The sequence below is a fragment of the Aegilops tauschii genome, chromosome 7 (genome assembly GCF_002575655.3).
Source record: "Aegilops tauschii subsp. strangulata cultivar AL8/78 chromosome 7, Aet v6.0, whole genome shotgun sequence".
Classification (NCBI taxonomy): domain Eukaryota; kingdom Viridiplantae; phylum Streptophyta; class Magnoliopsida; order Poales; family Poaceae; genus Aegilops; species Aegilops tauschii.
Genome location: NC_053041.3, coordinates 30,069,538 through 30,087,990, shown reverse-complemented (window position 1 = coordinate 30,087,990; position 18,453 = coordinate 30,069,538).

Here is an 18,453-nt window from a genome sequence, read left to right as displayed (position 1 = left end):
AAGGAATTTCATTTTTTTTACTTATTTCAACTCCAGACTTTTTGTGCGTTCAACATGCACCATTCAAAGCCGCACCATCAATTTTAAACCCTTTCTGACTTCATTTGGTATTTTTCATGCATTTACTGATTTTTTTAGCTAAATGACCCTGAAATTGAAAAACGCTACAAGTGAACTCTGAAAAGGTTGAAAGTTGGCATGGTATCATCATTTCACCCACATAGCATGTGCTAAAAAGTTGAGTGGGTTATGGTAAAAATTGGATCCACTTTGTGTACAAAATGGACAATCTCTTTCGAAGTATCAGGGTTTCGACGAAAACTCATCTGTTACAAAAGGCATTTCATTTCTTAACATGTAACTGCAGTGATATTCTAGATCAAAGCCATCATCAGGATAGTTGTGGAGAGAAAGTCTTCACTTTTTCTTCGCGTGTGTCCCGTGCTTATTGCACCGTAACCATGGATAATCTTCATCATTTAACAGAGTGCTTGGGTCAGCCTTGACTTTGAAGGGAGGAATTTCATGAAACTTTTCATAATCTTTAGACATGTCTGTCTTGCCCTCCACTCCCACGATGTCTCTTTTCCATGAAATAACTATGTGGCGCTTTGGCTCATCGTAAGATGTATTCGCTTCCTTATGTTTTGTTTTTCTCGGTTTGGTAGACATGTCCTTCACATAGAAAAGCTGCGCCAAAACTTTGGCTAGGACGAATGGTTTGTCTGTGTAACCAAGATTGTTTAGATCCACTGTTGTCATTCCGTACTGCGGGTCTACATGTACCCCGCTGAAGGAAATATGCCCTAGAGGCAATAATAAAGTTATTATTTATTTCCTTATTTCATGATAAATGTTTATTATGCATGCTAGAATTGTATTAACCGAAAACTTAGTAAATGTGTGAATACATGGACAAAACAAAGTGTCCCTAGTATGCCTCTACTTGACTAGCTCGTTTATCAAATATGGTTATGTTTCCTAACCATAGACATGTGTTGCATTTGATGAACGAGATCAAATCATTAGGAGAATGATGTGATGGACAAGACCCATTCGTTAGCTTAGCATTATGATCGTTACAGTTTCATTGCTACTGCTTTCTTCATGACTTATACATGTTCCTTAGACTATGAGATTATGCAACTCCCGAATACCGGAGGAACACCTTGTGTGCTATCAAACGTCACAACATAACTGGGTGATTATAAAGGTGCTCTACAGGTGTCTCTGGTGGTGTTTGTTGAGTTGAGATAGATCGAGATTAGGATTTGTCACTCCAATTGTCGGAGAGGTATCTCTGGGCCCTCTCGGTAATGCACATCACTATAAGCCTTGCAAGCAATGTGACTAATGAGTTAGTTGCGGGCTGATGCATAACGGAACGAGTAAAGAGACTTGCCGGTAACGAGATTGAACTAGGTATTGAGATACCGATGATCGAATCTCGGGCAAGTAACATACCGATGACAAAGGGAACCACGTATGTTGTTATGCGGTTTGACCGACAAAGATCTTCGTAGAATATGTGGGAGCCAATATGAACATCCAGGTTCCGCTATTGGTTATTTACCGGAGACGTGTCTCGGTCATGTCTACATAGTTCTCGAACCCGTAGGGTCCGCACGCTTAACGTTCGGTGACGATCGGTATTATGAGTTTATGTGTTTTGATGTACCGAAGGTAGTTCACAGTCCCGGATGTGATCACGGATATGACGAGGAGTTTCAAAATGGTCGAGACATAAAGATTGATATATTGGACGACTATATTCAGACACCGGAAGTGTTCCGGGTGATTTCGGAGAAAACCGGAGTGTCGGAGGGGTTACCGGAACCCCCGGGGGAATTAATGGTCCACAATGGGCCTTACTGGAGAGAGAGGAGGGACGCCAGGGCAGGCCGCCCGCCCCCCACTTGGAGTCCGAATAGGACAAGGGAAGGGGGGTGGCGCCCCCTTTCCTTCTCCCTCTCTCCCTCTCCTTCCTTCCCCCTCTTTCCCCCTTGTTGGAAACCTACTAGGAATAGGATTCCTAGTAGGAATACTACTTGGGGGCGCACCCCAGAGGCTGGCCGGCCTCCCCCCTTGCTCCTTTATATACGGGGGCAGGGGGCACCCTAGAACACAACAAGAGACATTGTCGTAGCCGCATGCGGTGCCCTCCTCCACCATAATCCACCTCGGTCATATAGTTGCAGTGCTTAGGCGAAGCCCTGCGTCGGTAGCTTCATCATCACCATCATCACGCCGTCGTGCTGACGAAGCTCTCCCTCGACACTCAGCTGGATCAAGAGTTCGTGGGACGTCACCGAGTCGAACGTGTGCAGATCGCGGAGGTGCCATACTTTTGGTGCTAGGATCGGTCGGATCGTGAAGATGTACGACTACATCAACCGCGTTGTCATAATGCTTCTGCTTTCGGTCTACGAGGGTACGTGGACACACTCTCCCCTCTCGTTGCTATGCATCACCTAGATAGATCTTGCGTGTGCGTAGGAAATTATTTGAAATTACTGCGTTCCCCAACAGTGGCATCCGAGCCAGGTCTACGCGTAGATGTTATATGCACGAGTAGAACACAAAGAGTTGTGGGCGATAATAGTCATACTGCTTACCAGCATGTCATACTTTGATTCGGCGGTATTGTTGGATGAAGAGGCCCAGACCGACATTACGCGTACGCTTACGCGAGACTGGTTCTATCGACGTGCTTCGCACACAGGTGGCTAGTGGGTGTCTATTTCTCCAACTTTAGTTGAATCGAGTGTGACTACGCCCGGTCCTTGTTGAAGGTTAAAACAACACACTTGACGAAAAATCGTTGTGGTTTTGATGCGTAGGTAAGAACGGTTCTTGCTAAGCCCGTAGCAGCCACGTAAAACTTGCAACAACAAAGTAGACGACGTCTAACTTGTTTTTGCAGGGCATGTTGTGATGTGATATGGTCAAGACGTGATGAGATATAAATTGTTGTATGAGATGATCATGTTTTGTTAAAGTTATCGGCAACTGGCAGGAGCCTTATGGTTGTCTCTTTATTGCATAAGATGCAAGCGCCATATAATTGCTTTACTTTATCGCTATGCGATAGCAATAGTTGCAAAAGCAATAGTTGACAAGATGGCCATGTGACGACACATTGATAGAGATCAACATGATGGAGATCATGGTTTCATGCCGGTGATGATGGAGATCATGAAGGTACTTTGGAGATGGAGATCAAAGGCACAAGATGATGATGGCCATATCATGTCACATATTTTGATTGCATGTGATGTTTATCTTTTATACATCTTATTTTTCTTAGTACGGCGGTAGCATTATAAGATGATCCCTCACTAAATTTCAAGGTATAAGTGTTCTCCCTGAGTATGCACCATTGCGATAGTTCGTCGTGCTGAGACACCACGTGATGATCGGGTGTGATAAGCTCTACGTTCACATACAACGGGTGCAAGCCAGTTTTGCACACACAGAATACTCGGGTTAAACTTGACGAGCCTAGCATATGCAGATATGGCCTTGGAACACTGAGATCGAAAGATCGAACGTGAATCATATAGTAGATATGATCAACATAGTGATGTTCACCATTGAAAACTACTACATCTCACGTGATGATCGGACATGGTTTAGTTGATATGGATCACATGATCATTTAGATGACTAGAGGGATGTCTATCTAAGTGGGAGTTCTTAAGTAATATGATTAATTGAACTTTAATTTATCTTGAACTTAGTCCTGATAGTATTTGCATAACTATGTTGTAGATCAATAGCTCGCGATGTAGCTCCCCATTTATTTTTTGATATGTTCCTAGAGAAAAACTATATTGAAAGATGGTAGTAGCAATGATGCGGACTAGGTCCGTGATCTGAGGATTATCCTCATTGCTGCACAGAAGAATTATGTCCTTGATGCACCGCTAGATGACAGAACTATTGCAGGAGCAGATGCAGATGTTTTGAACGTTTGACAAGCTCAGTATGATGACTACTTGATAGTTTAGTGCACCATGCTTTTCGGCTTAGAACCGGGACTTCAAAAATGTTTTGAACGCCACAGAGCATATAAGATGTTCCAAGAGCTGGAATTGGTATTTCAGACTCATGCCCGAGTCGAGAGGTATGAGACCTCTGACAAAGTACTTTGCCTACAAGATGGAAGAGAATAGCTCAACCAGTGAGCATGTGCTCATATTGTCTGAGTACTATAATCGCTTGAATCAAGTGGGAGTTAATCTTCCAGATAAAATAGTGATTGACAGAGTTCTCTAGTCACTTTCACCAAGTTATTGGAACTTCGTGATGAACTATAATATGCAAGGGATGACGAAAACGATCTCGAGCTCTTCGTGATGCTGAAATCGACAAAAGGTAGAAATCAAGAAAAGCATCAAGTGTTGATGGTTGACAAGACCACTAGTTTCAAGTAAAAGGGCAAGGGAAAGAAAGGGAACTTCAAGAAGAATGGCAAGCAAGTTGCCACTCCCATGAAGAAGCCCAAAGCTAGACCCAAGCCTGAAACTGAGTGCTTCTACTGCAAAGGAAATGGTCAATGGAAGCGGAACTGCCCCAAATACTTGGCGGATAAGAAGGATGGCAAAGTGAACAAAAGTATATATGATATACATGTTATTGATGTGTACTTTACTAGTGTTCATAGTAGCCCCTGGGTATTTGATACTGGTTCAGTTGCAATGATTAGTAACTCGAAACAGGAGTTACAAAATGAACAAAGACTAGTTAAGGGCAAGGTGACGATGTGTGTTGGAAGTGATTCGAAGGTTGATAAGATCACCATCGCACACTCCCTTTACCTTCGGGATTAGTGTTGAACCTAAAATAAATGTTATTTGGTGTTTGTGTTGAGCATAGGGATGGCAATGGGGACAATCCCCTATGGGGATACCTACAACATCCCCATCCCCATCTATTCCCTATCATCCCATCCTCATCCCCGTTTACATGACTGGGGATGAAATTTCCCCATACCCATGCCCCACTGGGGAACGGGGCCCCATTAGGGTCCCCATCCCCATAAACAAATACTCATATACATAATATGACACCCTATAATCAACATACATACATGGTGTTGTCGTTATCCTAGTAATGCCTATCGGTCGTATTGACTTCTTGGTCATGGTGGCAGCTGAGGTGAGGATGTGAGATAGGTTTAAAGTTTTTTCAGAGCTTTTTTTTTGTTTTCACAAGTTTGTTTGCGAATATTTTAAGGTTGACTGCAGTATCACAGTTACTAACCGGGTCCCCGATGGGTATTGGGTCTGGGGAATAGGATATCGTCCCCATCCCCATTGTACCCTATGGGGAATAAAATAGTTTAGTAAATATCCCCATGGGGATGTTTTTTGCCCATCCCCACCCCCTAATAGATGAAATCCCCACGAGTTTGTCGGTTATGGGGCCCCGTTGCCATCCCTAGTTGAGCATAATATGACTGGATCATGTTTATTGCAATACGGTTATTCGTTTAAGTCAATGAATAATTGTTATTCTGTTTACATGAATAAAACCTTCCGTGGTCATACACCCAAGGTGAATGTTTTATTGAATCTCGATCATAGTAATACACATATTCATAATATTGATGCCAAAAGATGCAAAGTTGATAATGATAGTGCAACATATTTGTGGCACTGCCGTTTAGGTCATATTGGTCTAAAGCGCATGAAGAAACTCCATGCTGATGGGCTTTTGGAATCACTTGATGCTTGCGAACCATGCCTCATGGGCAAGATGACTAAGACTCCGTTCTCTGGAACAATGGAGCGAGCCACCGACTTATTGGAAATAATACATACTGATGTATGCGATCCAATGAGTGTTAAGGCTCACGGTGGGTATCGTTATTTTCTGACCTTCACAGATGATTTGAGCAGATATGGGTATATCTACTTGATGAAACATAAGTCTGAAACATTTGAAAAAGTTCAAAGAATTTCGGAGTGAAGAGGAAAATCATCGTAACAAGAAAATAAAGTTTCTACGATCTGATCGCGGAGACGAATATTTGAGTTACAAGTTTGGTCTTCATTTGAAACAACGTGGAATAGTTTCGCAACTCATGCCACCTCGAACACCACAGTGTAATGGTGTGTCCGAACGTCATAACCGTACTTTATTAGATATGGTGCGATTTATGATGTCTCTTACCGATTTACCACTATTGTTTTGGGGTTATGCATTAGAGACAGCTGCATTCACGTTAAATAGGGCACCATCTAAATCCGTTGAGACGACACCATATGAACTGTGGTTTGGCAAGAAACCTAAGCTGTCGTTTCTTAAAGTTTGGGGCGGCGATGCTTATGTGAAAAAGTTTCCACATGATAAGCTCGAACCCAACTCGGAGAAGTGCATCTTCATAGGATACCCAAACGAAATTGTTGGGTACACCTTCTATCACAGATCCGAAGGCAAAATATTCGTTTCTAAGAACGGATCCTTTCTGGAGAAGGAGTTTCTCTCGAAACAAGTGAGTGGGAGGAAAGTAGAACTTGATGAGGTAACTGTACCTGCCCCTTATTGGAAAGTAGTTCATCACAGAAATCAGTTCCAGTGATTCCTACACCAATTAGTGAGGAAGCTAATGATGATGATCATGAAACTTCAGATCAAGTTGCTACCGAACCTCGTAGGTCAACCAGAGTACGTTCCGCGCCAGAGTGGTACGGTAATCCTGTTCTGGAAGTCATGTTACTAGACCATGACAAACCTACGAACTATGAGGAAGCGATGATGAGCCCAGATTCCGCAAAATGGCGTGAGGCCATAAAATCTGAGATGGGATCCATGTATGAGAACAAAGTATGGACTTTGGTGGACTTGCCCCATGATCGGCGAGCCATTGAGATTAAATGGATCTTCAAGAGGAAGGCGGACACTGATAGAAGTGTTACTATCTACAAAGCTAGAATTGTCGCAAAAGGTTTTCGACAAGGTCAAGGTGTTGGCTACAATGAGATTTTCTCACTTGTATCGATGCTTAAAAGTCTGTCCGAATCATGTTAGCAATTGCCGCATTTTATGAAATTTGGCAAATGGATGTCAAACTTGCATTCCTTAATGGTTTTCTTAAAGAAGAGTTGTATATGATGCAACCAGAAGGCACTACAAAAAAATACACTTCCGTGATGATACGTGTTTGTCACAGTAGGTCGCGTTTTTTGTCATGCATGTACATCCATGACGATTTTATGACAGAATCAAGATAGTCATACCTGTGCTGTCGTAGAAGTGTTCCATTACATTACCAAAATTATCATCACGGAAGTGTCCACTTCCATGACGATAAATCGCGCGTCACAGAAGTGCTTTCGTCAAGGGTGACCGACACGTGGCATCCACCGTAACGGAACGCCGTTAAGCTATCGGGTTGGGTTTTGGATCCGATAACCCGTTAACAGCCCCAATCAATGGGAAATTTCCATGTGTAAAATTCTTATTGGCCGGACGAAACACGTGTCAGCTCGTCAGTGGGTCAGATAGGCGCCTATGATATGTCGACACGTGCCACGGCCCACCACTGGCCCATTTAGCTTACAAAGCTGGCCCGTTTGACTTGGTCAAAAGTTAACGGGCTGGCCCATGAAAAGCCTGTTAACGGTCTCTTCGCAAATAGCCCATTTTACGCCCGTTAACTCACGGCCCGTTAGGCCCTAAATTAAATCGGCCCAACAACGTCATGTGGGCCGTTGAATATAACACCAACCCATTTCAGTTTCGGGCCATGTATGGCCCACGACGTCTTTCGGCCCCTATGAGGCCTTCGTATCTTTCGGCCCTTTACAGGCCCACAGTGACTCTAGCCCATAATGAACAGTAATTTTCTTTATACCCGTTAACGGCCCGTGATTTACATGGGCCGTTTCCAGCCCGTGTTAGCATTCGTCCTATTGACGGCCCATACGTTCTTGGGCTCCTTTTCGGCCCTCGATTACTTCCGGCCCGTTACTGGCCTGTTCCCCTAAGGGCCAAATTCGGCCCATGGCAAGAGTCGGCCCGTTACTGGCATTTTCCCCTAATGGGCCAAATTTGGCCCATAACAAGAGTCGGCCCATTACTGGCCTGTTACCCTAATGGGCCAAATTCGGCCCATGGCAAGAGTCGGCCCGTTTCTGGCCTGTTAACCCGTTGCGCCGTTTCCAGCCCGTCCTATATTCTGGCCCATTAACGACCCGTTATGCGTGTGACAGAATTAAGCCTTTGCTGTCCTACGACCAATTAACGGCCTATTACCGTGCTGGGCCGATACCAATTACGCCCGATTACGGCCCATGTAGACCCATCTATCCGACTGTCTGAGGCCCGCCGATTACAGGCCCATTTATCGACGGCCCGTAGGAGACCCATGGATCCTACAGCCCGTATATGGCCCATGGTAGTTGCGTCCACTAGCAAACCAGGGAAAAAGAAGACTAGGAAATAAATAAGGCCGAAACTAACGCTAGGCTATTAAGGCGATTGCACGGATTACATCCACTCGGCATCAAAGATCGCCACCAGTGCAAATATAGGGAACGCCCTACACTATACAAAAATGGCTTGCTGTTTTCTTCAGCCGCTGGCTGCATGTTAAGAATAAATTTTGTATCGCACCAAAACAAATTACAACTATATAACAAAAGGAAGGTTGGCATAAAACTTAACAGTCTAGCAGATAAATGCACCACCAGAAGTTCAGAAGCTCAGTTCATTTGACCTGACTGTTACGTTTTCATGATGTATTGTCCGATGGAGCACCATAACCCTCGCCTTCATTTCCCCTAGGCTCCTGAACAACATAGCAAATGTCTGATAGTCTGGTTTCGAAACCATGCATATCTTGACGACATTGAGCAATGTTTCTCCTTGTTTCACAAAGGGTCTCTGTTAGGGAATGGACTTGTGTCTTGAGCGCAGATACAACATTGTTAGTGGACATGTACTAACCCACTGCAGCAAGAGCTGACATTGCGGTTATAGTTGCCTCGCCACCTTCAGAAGGTGGCGGTTCCACCATTTTTTCCATAGCTTGCTGAAAAGTTGAGGTTTTACATTAGTAGTACCAGAACAGAAGATATTAAGGAGGCAGTAAAACCAAACAAAATAGCTTTGGTCTATATACAGAACTTATTCTGGTGAACCCATGTAAAATATTAGTTGTATTTTATTGCAAAGTACATAAGAAAACCAGGTTCCAAACATATGACCATGTACCATCGCTAATGTATTGTCTATTTCTTCACATTGTATTGAGGGCTAAGGATAAAGAGACGAAGTTTATAATACGGTAAGCATAGTATGACATCATTCATATCACAAAACAACTGTGAACAGACAAACATGCACTTGTAACGTTGTGTGGGCAAGTCCAGCACGGAACTAGATTACGGGTCAAGATCAAAGGAACATCACTCCTCTCTTTTAAACCTTGTAAGGTGCAATGATACCCTAAGACAATTGTGTATAAAATTGAAAAGAGTAATAGTCATTTGCTGCAAACCATGCAGTTCAAGGCACAAGTCAGAGTAAGTAGTAGTTAAAGGCATGAGGATTAAGGACTTACAACAGCGGCTTTGACTGGTGTAGTCATGCCCTTCTTCTTGCTGGTGTGACAGTCCTGGAAGATTTCCACAGCATTTGGTTCAGGTACTTTTTGGTCCTTGCGGGCTTTCCTCTGCATTTCGAACAAGTCAATATAGATCTGAAAATATGGTATAGCGAAAAGAGTGAAACAACAGCTAATTACAAGAGCCTCGCAGTGTGCAATATAGCTACGAGATCCTGTCGTTTGTTGGAATTTCACTTTCGTACGGTTGGCCTTGTTCTTTGAACAGTTCACCTACAAGAAGATAGATTTGTGTGGCACATGCGTAAATAGGACTTCAACATGTGATCTGATCACATATATATAATGTACCTGATACTTCGGATCAGACCAGTGTTTAACAAGGCCCCTCCAGTCTTCATCCGATATGTTTTCCACTGGAGATGTTTGGGAAAGTTCACTGTTAGCCTTGCCTTCAAAGTGAGTTTTCCTCAAGTTATACCGATACTATCGCAGAGCAGACTTGAAAACATGGGTGCAAGCTTGTCTGGTTGCATCATCTTGGCTATCCAACTTGAACCTCATCTGTTGAAAATTATGGGAGTCTCATTATCAGCAACCTAGAAAGTATGGGACAGAGCAATACGATATTACTAGTTTCCATACATAACCATACTTACAGATAAATGGTCGAGGAAGGTGTTGAACTGGGTTTCGTCTTTGTCATTCCTGTACTGAATCCATGTTGGGAGGATACGTACATGACACCTAACGGCAACCGCTGCCTCTGATACTAACTTGGCTGACTCTGTAGCATCACGTGGCCTTTTTAAACATGCCTCAAAACGGATCTCCATTCTTCCTCCTCTAGATTTAGTTAACCTATTGAGCATTATCCCTGATGTTTGTTTCCTCTTGCGCCTAGGTGCTAGTCCAACAACGAACATAGGAAGTGTTAGTGTACATCAAACTGTGAGACTACATATAAAGAAGCATGCAACTGTAACTTGACTCCAGCAACTACCTTCTTGCTGTTGAAGCTCACAAGGTTCATCTGATATTGCCAACTCGTCTTGTGTCAAGAGTGCTTGGGAAGGAGTGTCAGGTGGCAAGGGAGCTTGGGAACGTGCTGCTATCTCAGTTGACGCACGAGTAAGTCGTGCAGCTGGTAGTACTGTGGTAGGTGTTGCAAGAACTAGGGCTGTCTCTGCTTGTTTGGTGGCAGCTATTTGTTTCTGTTTGGCTTTTTTTGCAACTCGTGTAGCATGGGATGCCGTGTTCGTAGAATTTCCCCTGGACTTTGACCTTCTATTGCACCATCAGTACCAGCAGAATCTGCAGGATTCACCCGCTTCTCATTCCCTGCCATTCTGTGTTTCTTCCTCTTTCTCTGTGCCATGTTAAGTCAAGCCGACAAGAAAAACGAATAACAATTTAGTTCTTCAGAACAAATTGATGCGTGATGCAGACGAACTGAACTTTGATGTTAGACAACCACATGATAGGAGGATGTAATATGTATGAAAAACAGGACGGAAGAGATAACCAGAACTATGATGTGTAAACTAAGAAGAAGACATTTCACCAAATTAGAAGCAATGCAGCAATGGAAGGTAGACACCATATGAAAGATGCTACAAATATCGCTCTGCCAAGTTAACAGTGTCTCATCATAAATGGCGTTTAAACAAATGTGAAGCAGTACAATAAATAAATCATATGCAAGATGCAAACAACATCACACTACCATGTTAGAGGTCTCTTGTCATTAGTGCCATTGCATATTCCCAGCATTGCATTCACAGCTTATGATGTGTAAACTAAGGAGAAGGCATTTCAACAAATTAGAAGCAATGAAAGCTAGACACCATATGAAAGATGCAACGAATATCACTCTACCAAGTTAAAACTGTCTCGTCATAAGTGGCATTTCAACAAATTAGTAGTACAAGCTAGAAAAGAATGTGAGATGTAACCTATATCACACTCCGAAGTCAAACGTGTCGTATGATAAGTGATTGTTGCAGGTTACACAACAGTAGTAATTTGATGTAAGAACATGGTGTGATAGACAAATATTGTATGTTCTAGAAATAGGAGCACGTGTCTTATTCAAGTATAATGTGTAAAGTAAGCAGATGGAATTCAACAAAATTAGAAGCAATACAAGCTAGACATCACACATAACATGCAACCACATATAACAGTGCCAAGTTAGAGGGAGCACCGGTGATGCTACACTGGGGGAGACGTGCTCATCATAAACACAGCTTTGTTGAGTGTCTATGCATGTGTTGTCTTGGAAATCATCTTGGGGGTGTGTAGGAGTAGAAACTGTAGAGGCCCTCCGTTCAGAAGGAGCACCTTTATCCGTTGCCTTGCTAAATTCCTTCCGCTTTATTGATTTTGAATTGTCAAGTAAAACTGACAAGAAAAAGCAATAAAATTCTCTCTTCAGAACTCATTCATGCATGATACTGACAATCACTACTTTGATGTAAGGCAAACACATGATACCAGGATGGAACATGTATGAAAAACAGGACGACATGGCATGTTCATAACTGTTTGTGTAAACTAAGAAGAAACCATTCCAGCAAATAAGAAGCAATGCAAGCTAGACACCACATGAAAGATGCAACCAATATGACTCTGCCAAGTTAAAAGCGTCCCATCATAAATGGAATTTCAACAAATTAGAAGCAGCGCATGCTATAAATCATATGAAAGATGCAACTAATATCGCACTGCATATACTAAAGGTGTCTCGTCATGTTGATTGATGCGGGATACAAAAAAAACAATAGTTTTATGTAAGGACATGCTTAATAGATAGATGTACTATGTACTAAGTACAGGAAGGCATGTCACATTAACAGGTATAATGTATAAGCTAAGCAGACTAGCACATGCAGTTTAACCAGATTGGAAGAATTACAATCTAGACACCATATGCAACATGCAACCACATATCACGCTGCCAAGTTAGAGTAAGCACCTGCGATGCTAGTGTAGGGGAAATGCTGTAATCAACTACAGAGCTACGTTCACTATCTTCATCTAGCATTTCTGTTTCTTGAGAATCATGTCGGGAGGCTGACGCTGCATTCTTTAAATGAGGAGTAGTCCCCTTGCCTGCCTACCTCGTCATAATTGATTGATGAGGGATACACAAGAACATTAGTTTGATGTAAGAACATGGTTAATACCCAGATGTACTAGTATGTACCAAAAACAGAAAGGCATGTCATATTCAAAGGTATAATGTGTAAGCTAAGCAGATGCAATTTAACCAAATTGGAAGCAATACAAGCTAGACATCCGGCTGGAGTGGTGAGCATGATCATCTAGGATCTGAGAGCCTAGTGGGAGGCGGGCTGCTTCGCCACCATCGCAGCTTTTTAGTTGGCTTCCAGGTGATGCCTATCTTTGCTGGGCTTGTCACTGGCTCGGCCAGTGCCCTGACTAGCTATTTGTCTTCTGGTGCTCACGGGATGGTGATTCATGTAAAAAAATGTCTTTCCTTATCTTACCGACTTCGGCCTTTCGAATACAAGCTAGACACCATATGGAACATGCAACCACATATGACACCGCGAAGTTAAAGCAAGCACCTGGGATGGTGGTTCATTGCGAGCGAGGTCATCAACTCCAGAGCTACGTTTACCGTCTCCATCTGCTGACACTGCACCCTTTATAGCGCTGTAACGTGTCTTGCCTAACCGCACACGAAGCTGGAGCGACTTCTCTCTTTTCTTTTTGGCTTCTCTCATGGCAGCAGAGTCTGAAATACCCTTGCATAAAAACACAATAGTGAGAGTAAGGGTGAAGTGTGTGCAGAACTAGTGCACTGTAAAAGTAGCAGATAGCAGGTGGCTGAAAAATAAACGATAGGAGACATATGATAGCTCTACAAGGCAAACAAAATTAGATTCTACTCCGTATGATTTTGTAATATATGAGCACAGGAAATGCAAGTACTCTTCCAGCACACCACCACATGTGGTCATATCTAAGATAACAGTCGACTGAAAATAAATAGGTCAGTCGATTTTTTTAATGAACCGTCCGATCTATAAGGAACGGGCAGATGGCCTTCGTCTACCTCTCGCCAGTCACTGTTGACGATCTTTCTCGAACCGCCAGCGACCACCGGCCCAGACCCCTGCCTCCGCCGACCCGCCCTCCCATCGACCTCACACCACCGCCGTGCTTGGCACCACCCCCAGGCCATCCCTTTAATCCCGGCCGACCTCCAGATCGGGCGCCAGTAGCTCTAGGCCGCACACGCCCCTAAGATAAACACCAAGGCGCTGCTTCCCCGGCGTAATAGGCGTACTAGCGCCTGTTACACCAGGGAATGCTTCCGTTAATTGGGAATCAACTGGCCAGAAATTGAAAATCAGGGGGGCGACGGACCTCTAGCTAAGGTGAAATAGTATATGAGGAGAAACCTTGTGCATCGCGAGTTACTAGGAACATCTAGTATCAAGAAGAAGCGGTCAACTAGTGTCTTCTGTGGGATGAATACCGTGCAAGCAGAGACGTAAGATTTGCACGAATAAGGGAAGAGGAGTACCTTTTTTGGTTGCCGGTGTGGTCACCTCCACATGTCGCGCCGATCTTCTTCTTTTTACCGGGGAAACCGATGTTCTGGAGGGTGCAGGCTTGGACGAACCCATGGCCAAATTGTTGACTGTGTTGCCGTGGCCGTATGTCGGCGGAGGGGAAGCAGATCCGAGGCGGCGAAGGATGGCGTAGCAGGAACAGCTCCAGTGCGGTGGAGGGTGGCGAAGTTGGAGCGGCAGCGGTGAGGCGCAGGACGGCGTGGTTGAACTGGCTCGGGTACGAACGGCTCGGCCTCGGCTTCAACTACTAGCCGTGGAGGGCGTTGCGGTTGAGGTTGCGGTTGACGACGACGTCGGGGTATCGGCTCCGGCGTGATGGAGGAGGGCGGCGGTTGATGGGTGGGATGGGGTGGCGGACGGAGGACGCCGGGGTTTCGCGGCTGGTGGAGTGGTAGTTTTGGCGCCCTCGGAGTACGAATGGGGAATCGGACAGGTGGGGGGAACCATGTTTCGGTCTGGGACGAGCTTGTTTTTGGCTTTTTTGAACAGAAGATGGGACGCGCTTGTTTGAAATTTGAGGAAAGTACAAACTTTGCCCCCCTCTTAAATTTCGGACCTACTGCGGGTCGTGGGTAGGATGGTAATCCCAGGTGTCCCAAATAGTGGGCGGGAGCGATTTCGGCCGCGCGCATGTGTGCTTAGGCGGCCATTGTGTATGAATGTTTTTCGGATGCGGTTGTGTGGCGTTTAGATGAAGCTACAAACCTACCCCGGTTTAGACCTTTGGACGTCGGGCCGGTAGGTTTCACGGGTCGGAGTTATTAGAAAAGTAATTTCCTTGTACTACCAAACATTGGTCTCACGCGGTTTCGAGCGAGTAGAGGCTCTTTTGGCGCTTCGTTCGAAATTTTGAAACACAAGTATTCACGTTTAGAGTACTCTTGAACTATGAGAATTGACCTAAATAGACAACGTTATATTTGACCTTGTATGTTTGAAAACCTCATTAAATTATCCGCTTCTTTTTGAAATTTTGACACTTGAAAATCCTATAACTACGATTATTTTGGAATGGAGGAGCTAAATTTGAATCTATTTTGTACACGACTACATATGCTATTATGTACAAAATCAGAGCAAAGATTGGTGCCCACATAATTTATGTATGGTTTACACATGCCATGATATCAAATTCAAATAATTGAATGGACTTCATGTTGAATTCGATTTTTTAAACCACCTTAAGTTGAATTCAAATGTATGCTAGTTCATAGGTAGCTATTTATAATGTCCATTGTGTAACTCTTGAATGTATAATGTGCTTTACACACACAACATGAACTATACTCACGTTTATATTCGATTGCTAAAGCGATGCATTGTCTGGAGTTCAAAATACTAACTATGTGGATCAATTGTGTCGAATAATAACATAGACATGCTCACATTCGATAGAATCTAGATGTCTGATGGATCAATGACCGCTCCTTACGCGAATTGCAAATATCATGATCCCATCCTAATATTTGGATACAATTTATATCTTTAATCAATGTGTAGAGCAGCCTTTTACGTGTAGTTTCACTCTCCATCGGTGGTCTCTCACACATGCTCACACACTCTCTCCCGAGGTGTCTTTCTCGCACACATGCTCTAGATATAACCCTCCCTCCCTCTCGTAACCATTTACAACTGTTTTCACTAACCTTTATCACAAGCACTCTTCCTCTCGCAAACATACACACGCACAGTCCTCATCGACCCTTTCTATATACATGGACCTGCCTACGTGTCTCATGTACGCACATTATCTTTACGCATGTCTCTCACGCATTGTCTCACACCTCTCTTCCTAATCGACGAGTATGATTCTAGCAGAGCATTCTGTAGGATGCCCCTTAAAGTTAGGTTGGATGAATAGTAATATCAGAGATAAAGGGGTTACCTTAGTCCGAGAACCTAGGGTTACAAGTCCTAGCTGGCTTTGTCAGTGGACATAGAGTCCTTCACAATTCTGCTATCTTTGTCTTGTACGACTAGTCATCCATGGGTCTTCCTAAATGCGTCACGGGCCGACCGATGTGGCGCAGGTCGGAACCGAACGAAGGGCCTCACCTCGACCCACCGGACCTCACGCGGTGACACACCCTCTGCCCCCACATCTCATTATCCTCTCACACCCACACATACCAACACAAACACCACACACACAGAAAATTTCTCCTGGTGCCTCTATTCCCTCCCCCCTTGCATATACACACTCAAGGGAATGGAATCTCTTGTCGTGACGTCATATTCGTCTCTCTCTCTCTAGACCACTCTCATTTCTCGTGCTATCTCTCCCACGCCCCCCCCGTCGGCCCCTCTATCCATGCCTCTCTCGAATACGTAATACACACACATAACTCACGAGGCTCCGCCAAATGCATCAACTACACATTCACACATGTTACATCACGTACCCCATTGATCTAAAAAGCCCTCTCTTCACGTTTATTTCGCGTAAACATTCCTTTTGAATAAAGTGTGGCCAAAAAATTATTTTAGAGTTTCTACATATATACAACATTACAAAGTTATATGGAGGAGTACGAACGCTAATTTGCATTGCATGGTGCCCACAATGATATTTATTCCGCACTGTGAATTTGTATATTTTTATACTATATACAAAGTTAGTCATAATAAAGAGAAACGAAGAGCATCTCTCTCTCCATCGCATACCCCCCTGTACGCCCCTTTCACGTATGCACACAAAACTATCTCCAGGTCCTCTAAAAGTAAGCCCCCAGAAAATTCACGCATATTTCATCTTCTCTCGCGATATATGCAATGACGATCATTGTATTTGAAGCGAAAGCACGATACATACATTGGACTTCAGAATCCACTCATTACAGTCACCATTTACGTTTAGTGGTTATTATACAGTCATGGGCTCACCGTACAACTCTGTATTTGCTCATGACATGACTAGTTGACCAGTTAAACGCTCCACGTGGCACCTCTAGTGTTGCATCACATTATCTCACTACCATCGTGCCCACCTGTCGACTTGTATCTACTCTACATCTACACTCTTATAAAATACATAAAATACACTCTTATAAAAAACAGAGTTGGTGATGATGGTGTGCCTGCCATCCTGCAATATAGGCCGTCCGATTTATATCTGACGGATAGGAAAGAAACTATGGCAATTTTGCAAAAAGGTACCCACACACCTCTCCACATTTGCAAATAAGGCCTTCCCTCGTTCATCCTTTTCTCTCACAAGATAAACAAGTCATACAAATGCATCTTGATGTTACGTGCAACACACGGGCATCTTGCTAGTAAGAATGAAAACAAACGACAAAAAAATATTTGGACGGTGGTTCGAAGTCATGACCGCGGGCACAGCGGACAAGGTGGCCTTGTATTGGTATGTTGAGCCGTCTGTTTTAACACACAGGAGCTGGTGTAATGATTATACACACACGCACGCAGGCACACGAACTGCATCCACGCAACACTCACACAAACACATGCACCCACGCACGCACGCAACACTCACACGTACACACGCAGCCACGCACGCACGCAACACTGACACGCACGCACGCAACACTCACACGCACACACACACGCATGCATGCACACACCAGTACACCACACGACCAACACACACTCTCACGCTCAAGTGCTCAACCTACACGTGCATGCGCACACATCAGGCCCTGACAGACACATACACAACCAGGTGATTCCCGCGCACGGGTTGGAGCCTTGTCGTGCTGCGTAAATTTGTGTTTATCTGACCTTTTGCCTATGCGAACTGACAGGTGGGACCCACAAGGAATGTGGTCAATTTAACTAGTCAACATGGCGCCACGCAGACTATTTGGCCAGTCAACAGAGTGCAATCCGATGCTGAACAGTGAGCAAGTGACCGTATAATCACCGCAAAACGTATATAGTGACCGTAATCAGCTTATTCTGAAGTTCGGTGACTGTAGTACGCTTTTCTCTTTGTAGGCCCTCCAAAACTACATCTCTACACGTTCTCGCATGTTACATCTAACAACTATGCAATACAACACTACTACTACACTCTAACACAATAAATCATATGTGTTTTTAGTTTTACTAGATATCATATTGTTACTTATAATTATTCAGTTTGCATACATTAAAATTTCCTTTGAAATGTATGGCCAGTATCATCTACCGCGCGGGAAAAGTCCCGCCCTTTCCTGTTTAATCGGGTTTGTATCGATGGATCGTGCGAAACAGCAAAACTATAGTACTATACAGTACTACAAGTGACAGTTCACTGGGCCGTCGTGTCGT